Genomic DNA, 8,361 nt, shown 5'->3' on the forward strand with positions numbered 1-8,361 from the left:
ATCATAAAAGGGGATAGGCTCCAACTCTAACCAATCGGAGACCCTCTGGCAGTAGCGAGCGTGCCAACGAAGCAGGAAACAAAGTTAAGATATTCTAGCGAATCAGGGAACAGAGTTAGGATATTGCCAGCCAATCAGCGAGCGGTATTAGCATTATTGTCTGATTCACAGGCTAAATGCGTGAGTTACTGGCAGGGACGCGCAGGGCAGGTGGCGGAGGCGGGCTGGGTGGCTGCACCTGCTGCAGGGGGTGATTGCCTCTCGGTGCCCCAGCAAGGAGGGCAGCACCCTGGACTCCTAGAGTCGGGCTGGCTGCCCGGGGAGTTCAAGGTGCTGGGGCTGGCCTATGGAGAAAACCATTGACAGGCTGGCAGCTGCCCCATGGCCTGCCCTAGATGCCAACACTTGGCAGCAGGGGTCATTCTGCTGGGGGCCTGACTGGGGAAGCAAAGCTCCCATATACTGAGTGAGTGTCCCCGGCTCCTATGGCAACCAGCTCCCTTTTTGAGGATTGCAGAAGGACAGGGATATCTTTAGTTGATTTCTTATGACTAGATTTCCTTTAGTTGAGGCATAGTGCTTCTGCTGCAATGCCCCGAGAAGCGAGGGGGAGGATAAGTAACAGCCCCCATCCTACCTTTAAAACCCCACATATGCTTGGGATCATAACCTTATTGGCACTTCCATGCTCCCCTTCCTACATTGCCATGTCTAGGAAATAGCTGTATTGGGGGTGCAGCAGGACCCCCTGGCTTGAAGTGGTTTCCATCATATACAGGGTTTACATTTTTGTTCAATAGCTTTCAGCACCCCACTATAAGAATTGTTCCAATGCCACTGACCATGTCACGTTTAATTTCATTTGCACACTCTTTGGGGCCAGCTGTCTTTTGGCAAGTACAGTTTGGAGTGCTTGAAAAATAAAATCAAGATAAAATAACTCCACCTGCCCAGCAACAATAAATACAAAATACATAAATCAATTTTGTGTGTGTGTGAAAGAGATGGAATATATAGGAGACCGTCCTTCACAGTATATGTTAGAAGAGTATCTGCACAGTAAATTTCAAACTAAGGCTAAACATTGTTCCTGTAAAATTACATTGTATGACAGGTGGGTAACTGTACATACAAGTGGAGTAACTGCAACTTATTTTTGTGTCCAAAACCAGTTTTGATATCCATGATCCCTAATTCTAACCCATGCTATCCACGTTTAAAAGAATTGCCCCTATAGGTCTAAATTCTCATCTCAATTCACTAAGTATAGCTAGCAAGTAAAAATTATAAATATATTGAAATGCAGGATTATCTATCTAAGTGAATGAGAAAGTACCACTTCTTCTTTTAAACAAACAGTCTTTATTAATTAAGGCCCTCACTTCAGAAGAATGTGTATCCCCTATGTTTGGTTTAGGCCTTAATTATCTGTGCACCATTGGGTTAGCTGAGGTATCTCAAAACTCTTCCTATAGTTTTCTGGTAGTATAAGTGTGTGGGGAAAACCAGCATATGTTATGCACATAAGTAATACCCTGTTTACAGCTTTGGGTATTAGAACCTATTGCTGAGAAAGGAAATGTTTGCCAAAATAGTGGGATTATCTCCCTGCAAGTGCTATGGGATTTTTAATGTGCACATCCCAGACACAGGCAGACAAGAACTGTAGTTACCCGTGCCTCGCCTTTTCCAGTTACATCCCCAACCCTTTCCCCTAAGAGTGTAGCTAATAATTTGAAATTTATACATGAACTGGATGTATTGCCTTCAGCTACACACAGATTAGTAAAATGCTAGCTAGAACTAGCTAGTTAATAATAGGTCTTGCTAAGAACAAAATAACCCTGACAGCTGACATAAGAAATGTTGCCTATGGGAAATGAAAAATTATATGCTATTGCAAATACCACCCACAACCACCCTGTGATGGGTTGGACCCCTTAGGATGCCATCTGATGTGCTAAGATACCACTGAGCCCACTTATTATGTCAGCCTGGGATCCTTTTTACCTGTCTTGCTGCAGAATGAAACAAGAGATCAGTTCTGGAAAGGCTCAGCTTAAGGGACTTGCCCCAGCACTCAGGTGTCCACCTCCCTTGGAGTGCAGACCCAAAGGTATATTATGAAATCCGCCTCCTCCTTCAAGGTGGAGGAAGGTATGCACAACTTCTTGCCTCCCCCCAGTTAGAAGTTACAGAAACTGGGTTTAATAAGAAACCAAACATATTTTATTAACTATAAAAGGCAGATTTTAAGTGGTGAAAGGGGTACAGAACAAACAGAACAAAGTAGATTACTAAACAAATAAAACTAAGCTTGTTTCACTAAAGAAATTGGTTACAAATAGTAATTTCTCACCCTAGATATTGTTACAGGCAGATTACAGAAAGTCTTGAAAGGCAGATGCACTGGCCTCCAGCTTGAAACCTCAGTTATTATTACTCATTAGCTGGACGTCCTTGCAGCTTGGGCTCAATCCTTCTTCTACCCCCATTCAGTTCTTGCTTCCAGATCTTTTTCAGTGTCTCTTAGGGTGGGGAGGCAGAGGAGAACCATGATAATGATGTCACTCCCCTGCCTTATATAGCTCTTGTGTAAGGCGGGAACCCTTTGTCTTCCAGTAGAAAACCACTGGCATTCCAAAAGGGGAGGAGGAGTATCCAGTACCAGGTGACTCGGATCCATGTCTCTGCATGGCTGTGGCAGCCATTGCTCGTAGGCCTGTCTCCAGCATCCACAGGAAGACTAAGGGCTAGTCTACACTGGCAACGTTAAAGCGCTGCCGCGGCAGCACTTTAACGTGGCTTGTGTAGTCCTGGGAGAGCGTGCGCTAAAAAAAACACTCCACGAGGGGCATAGCTACCAGCGCTGGAAGCTCGGCTCCCTGCGCTGGTGCACTGTCTACACTGGCTCGTTACAGCGCTGAAACTTGCTGCTCTCAAGAGGGTGTTTTTTCACATCCCTGAGAGAGAAAGTTGCAGTGCTGTAAAGTGCCAGTGTAGACAAGCCCTAAGCCCTTTCACAGTCCGTTGTCTCTGCTACTGGCCAATTAGCCCTGTCTGGCTTTTCCATTGTTGCACCTGAAGGTTCGGGGTGACACCCAAAGTGATACATTTGAAATACAGATACATAGTTAATATTCCTAACTTCAGATACAGAAATGATACAGTCATACCAATTGGATAATCACATTCAGTAAATCATAACCTTTCCAATGATACCTCACGAGCCATCTTGCATAAAGTATATCTCAGTTATGTCATATTCATATCATAAGCATATTTTCATAAAGAATATGGAGTGAAACGTCACAACAGCCATCCTGTATTTGCATTGAGCATGAGCTCAAGTTTGAATACACAGCAAGTGACTGTGCTAAAAGGATCCAACTCATGGCTCTGTAAATGACTAGAGATCCCATAATTGGAGTATGAGATGATTGACATGGAACCAAACTCTCTTCCAATTTTCTACTATATTTTGCTGCAAAAGCTGATTTATAAGATACATTTTTCTCCCATCTTCCCTCAGATCAAAATTCCACCACCCCATTGCTCCTTCTTCTCCAGGCAACTAGCTTCCTGCAGTTTTGGGAACAGAGAGTCCAAACCCCCATTACTATTTCCCAAAGATTTTCAGAATAGCCTTCAAGGAGATTTTTAGATTAGGTTTTTCAAAGCTTTCAATACATTTAACATATAAAACAAATGTTTAATTAGAGCTGATCTGAGCTGCAAAGATGGGGCTTATTGTTTGTATTACCATAACAACTGGGAGCCCCAGTCAAGGATCCCATCATTCTAGGTGCTGTACAATACTGAACAATCAGGTGGTCCCTGTTCCAAAGAGCCTACATTCAAACTATCCCAAAATTCTGGGATGCGAGGATTAATGCAGACCCATTTCCTGATTACCATCTGAGTTTTGGTAGTGGAAAAGTTTGTATTTTCCTTTCCATACTGCACCACACTTCCTGTTTGCTTTCTTTGCAATCAGAAACAAGCTGCAATGGTGACCACCATTGGGAGATGCTCTAAAGAAAGAATGTGATGGAGGGGGCAGATTCCTTGGGGAAGGAAGAACTCTGAGACTAGACTCCTTCAGTTCTGGCCTATTTGTTTTCTTTTTCATGCAGATTACAGAAATCAAAGATGTCTTGTTACAGGGATGTACAAGGTTCCATACAAACTCTTCTTTGTAATTCTCCTTTCAGTCACTAGGAGATCCCCTTGAACAGCTGTGTGAAAAGCTATCAAGTTTCACTCCATTCAGATGCAGCAAAACTTCACAGATTCCTGGTTATGGTTAATTTTATTTATTTATTATATGCATGTTAGGAATAATAGATATGTTCTTAAAAATAGGTTCACTTATGTGGCACCCTTCATCTGTAGTTCCCAAAGAGCTTTTCAATTAATTAAGCCTCACAATTCCCATGTGAGGTGCACGTCATGATGCCCATTAATATTAAGACCTTCCATTAAAGATATTTTCCAGCCTGTCCCTACATTATTACCATACCCCCAGGCAGACAGCACGGCATCACATCAGGTTCAGATGCTTTTCTGGACAACCACAGATGCTAGAAAACTAATTACAAATATGAAAGTACAAGATATGTGTGTATTGACTGACAAACATGCCCCAGGTCAGGTGTTATCATGTTCTTATGATACATACCCTCTTAAAATTCCCATAGAACAAAAATCAGTATACTAAAGAGGTGCCTGATCCCAAATCCAGCTCATCCAAACAGCTCTGAACTTTGAGTTGGTTTGAAATCTACACTCAGATCCAGATGAGATCATCATTGGCTCAGTCATATGCAAAGTCTGTTTCTGATTGACGTACAGTATTATCGTTGGTTTTGTTGGTAGCTGGGTGTTGGTATTGCCATGGTAGGCAATAATTAATGGACTTTACTCAACTATGGATTAAACTGGCAACTTCTCAAAGAAAAACATTTAATAACAAAGATGCAACGTTCCATCCTGGGGCAGAGGCTCTTATGTCACCAGACTCTTTCAATGGAACAACAGCCTTACTGAGTGAGATCTGGTGGTAAAGCAAGGAACAGGACTAGCACTGTACAAACCCTGCAAGGTAATGCTGGACGAAACCCTGCAGGTGCTCTTGAGCAGTCCTCCATGAAAGCCCCCTTCCCCAGTGTTTTCTCTTTTCTACTCCAGCACACGTTGTCTTTGGGATGAGCCTCTCCTATTCTGTGCCATCCTCCTGGGGCCTAATAACCGTTTTTACCATATGCTGAGTCTTCAGGGGGTGCTAGATGGCTGCTTCTTTGTTGGGGAAGAAAGGATCATATGGTCTGAGTTACTGCTTCTCCAAGCCATTCTTAAGGGGGCAATCTATGCCTACATTATAGTATGGCACTGGAACAAGGTAACTGTTGCACCTGCTGTCTCCTTCCCACTCTGCTGAAGTGGTACCAGGCACACCATAGGTGTGTATGGTAGGGCTAGGTATTCAAGAAATTCCCTTTGTGGTTGGTAGGGATTATGGGATATCTATATCACTGGCTCAGTTGGGCCAATTGCTGGGGATTGGACTATAAGTATTTTTCTCTTTGGCTATTAGGTGGATCATCTCATTGTCCTTCCATTCCCTGAAGACCTTGTATGAATTATAGGCAGTGTCCCAAACAGCTCCACCCTTGAAAATCCTGCTGGAGTGGAGAGCAGCTAGCTGGCACCCTTGAACTCCCAGTTGAAACCTGAGAGGGTTAACTAGTCACAGAATGATGGTGCCCAAGATAAAATGGAACTAGGGGCGGAAGGGGACAGAGGTGGAGGTACCTGTGAGAATGACGGTGGCTGGCAGCCTAGTCTGGACTTTTTCCCAAACCAGGGTTGCTATTGGTGAAAAGACACAGAAACTCACCTTGATTTTGAGTGGGCATTGGCTTCTAAGTCTTTCATGCTGTCCTAGCAAAATGTCTTGGTTCTGTTCCCACTGTGCCATTGACTGATGGTATGACTTTGGAAAACTATCCTCAACTCTCTCTGCTTCATTTTTTTCATCTGTGGAATGGGAAAGGAAATTAGAATGAGAGAATCATTTTTCTATTCACTTATTGTCTAAAAAGAGATCCCAATTTTCTGGAATGTGTGCGCATCCCTCAGAATTATTTGTTGCTTAGTATTTGCAAAGAATCATCCTTCTAGAAAGAGGTTCAATGAGAGTATTTGATACTTGATGTTTGAGCTGTTTTGACTGGACATAGGTCACATGGTTTACTTTCTCTTTTCAGACTGAAACCAATTCTGGCACAAATATTCATGATTACAAATGTCCTTTTCATAAATATTCCTCCAAATTTGCTCAAACTTTGCTGGTTTGTGAACATTTGCAGGAGATTGCACTATTTGCCCAGCCATAGTAGCAACACTGAACTAATTTCCCAGTGGGACTGTGTGAGGCTTAATTAGTGTTTGTAAAGCACTTTGAGATCCTCTATTGAAATATGTGATACAAGGGCAAAGTATTATTTATTGTATTATCTGGAGGTCCTTCTATTATTTTTATTATATGCTGCCTTGGCTCCTGATTAATGGTGTGTTTCACTTCATTCAGATAAGCGGTGTATGTGACTGTCAGCATGAAGGCAGCTCACAGTGTTTCTAAAAGCAAGCTCTTATGGTCGCTTTACCACAATGGCATGAATGTAAGATAATAAGGGCCTGACAATGTAAATTCAGAAAACTGCTAGCTGGGAAAAATATATATATATCCCCGACCCTTTGATGTTGCTAATGAATGGGCTCTTTTTAACTTACTCTTCTAGCTGATAATTGTGCTGTAGCTCCTGGGCAAAAATATCAGTAATGTGGGTATGTAGACTGGCCATTGGCATCAAATATTCATAGAGTCACAGATGGGAATCTACAAAGAGTTTGCACAGAAATGGAGTGTATTCCACACGTTCTGTGGTGAGCCTGTCAGAGCATCAAGAAGAACTTTTGATTTGCTTCCACAGCTACATGTTGTTGTTGTTGTTGTTTTAAAGAAAATATAAAAAGAAAGAAAAATGCTTTTGCCAGCTGGCGTTTCAAGCAGAAGTGGGTCAAACAACTGCAAGAAGTTCTGTGGCCTCAGAAAGCAGGCGTTAACTGTCCTTTGCTATACATCAGAGTGTGGCTAGTTTCAGAGTGGAGGCACAATGTTGGAGGAAGAATGACAGGAAGCCTTCCCTGCTATCCCCAAACTTTATGTCCCCTAGGCAGGGTCTGCATCCTTTGCATTCTCCTGAATGCTGCTCTAGCAGTGTTATCCACTCTGACCTGCAAAGATGGCAGGAATCCATGATGCATCTCCGTTGTTGCTGGGGTGCTGTGGGAGACATTGCACTCTTACCTTAGGGGGATGCTTCCTGTGTTCTGGGTTTCTACCTAGGGAAAAGGCAGTAGTATTTGCAGGAAGCTGCCATCCTGCAGTCAAGTCTATGAACCTGTGAGTTCTGCTCATTTGTAGCCTCACACAGCCCCATGTGGTGGCAGAAATACAGCATTGCAGCTTCTCATGGACTTGAGTGGGGAAAATCTGCAATACTGGTTGGTTGTTGACATGGTTTGTTTGTTGTGTCTCTTGTTTGTCTTTCCATGGGCAATTGATATAGATTGCTCCTCCCTTCTTGATGGCCAGAAGATGCTATTGTGGTAGATTATTTTAATGGCTAAAGCCAAACTCACCAAACTATGGGGGTAAAACTGCATGGAAAGATGAAGGAGCCATTTCAGAGGAAGCCAATGTGAGGTGGAGCAAAAGGCCTAAAAAGCAAGTCTTCAGACCTTACTAAGGTATTTCAGGTCAGGGATCCTTATCCAGATTGGGACTTTGGAATTATTACTTGAATGGGCCACATGATTTTAAGGAGATTCAATCTCCATGTTAAGGGGCTTTAAATAAAAAGATACTGTTTTGATGCATGATGGACTCTGACCTCATCCTCTGGGGACCATAGGAGAGGAAGAATGCTCCAACTTCTCTACATGAAGATGTGGGGGGATGGAGCATTTTTTATTTTAAATCTGTAGCTATGCTGTGAGGTAGGCAATTGGAAGAAACAACCATGGGGCAGGGCATGTTGGTGAAGTCATCTGGAGAGAGGCAGAGGGGAGGGGGTACAACAGGAAAGAAAAGGAGTTTACAAGAAGTGTTCCTAACCTCATCTTGGACATTTTGCTTGTGTAAGTTTATTGTTTGCCAGTCCTGTCTACTTAGAATGTAAGTTCTTCAGGGCAGGACTGTCTTCCTCTGTGTTTGTACAATGCCTAGCATATTGCAGCACAATATACATAATAAACAAAAAGAACAATTCCAGACAGATTTCTGTTCACTGAACT

This window comes from Chrysemys picta, chromosome 8 (assembly GCF_011386835.1).
Source record: "Chrysemys picta bellii isolate R12L10 chromosome 8, ASM1138683v2, whole genome shotgun sequence".
Classification (NCBI taxonomy): Eukaryota; Metazoa; Chordata; order Testudines; family Emydidae; genus Chrysemys; species Chrysemys picta.